We start from the raw sequence: 781 nt of genomic DNA on the forward strand, positions 1-781 counted from the left end.
GCTTCTTGACAGTGATGGGCAGACTGTAGTTATACGTGCTGCGTTTTGCTTTCACGGGCATATCATTAGGGGCATAACCTAGAGGTGAAAAAAGAAAACCAATAATGAACTGAGGGCAAGCACCCTGCAGAATATCCCTAGCTCAGTAACAGAAGTGCTGGACTGGTGTGCGAAAGGCAGTCTGGTCTTTGGGATATGCTGACTTCAGCAAGGTGGGGAGAAGAGAGGTATCTGATCAACAAAAGCCTTTAACCGAGAAAGAGGGAGATGTGATCTGATGGTAATGACTGGATGCCAGCTCTGTCATGGACTTCTTAGGTGGCCTCAGAAAGTCCTTTCCCTCAACTTGCTCTCTGCAAAATTGGAGCAGGGGAACCCTGTGTCCCAAGGTCTGAGACCTAGTGTCCTGCACAAGATGTAGAGAACCAGGAACACTCGGCTGATGCTCCCTTGCTCTGCCTCCTAGCAGCCTCAGACAGGCACAAGGGCAGATATAACAGACTCACCATGAAATAGGCCAAATAATGCAACAGAAGTTTCAGCTTGTCTGGGTGGACACTGATATTGGCTTTTACTGCATTCCGAGACCAGACAGGACAGACTTCAAAGAGCTAAAATAATACAGAAACAACCATGGAAATGAACACAGTGGTCTCAGTGGTGTCTACTGAGACTTGTTATATCAGTCAGACTTTGGATTTGCCCATCATTCCCCTCAGAAGAACAGTGTCGGCCCAGCAGCCAGTCTACTCTCCAAAAGGGCTGGAGAGCTCTGCAGAAG

Source organism: Haliaeetus leucocephalus, unplaced genomic scaffold, assembly GCF_000737465.1.
Source record: "Haliaeetus leucocephalus isolate CR32 unplaced genomic scaffold, Haliaeetus_leucocephalus-4.0 Scaffold306, whole genome shotgun sequence".
NCBI lineage: Eukaryota > Metazoa > Chordata > Aves > Accipitriformes > Accipitridae > Haliaeetus > Haliaeetus leucocephalus.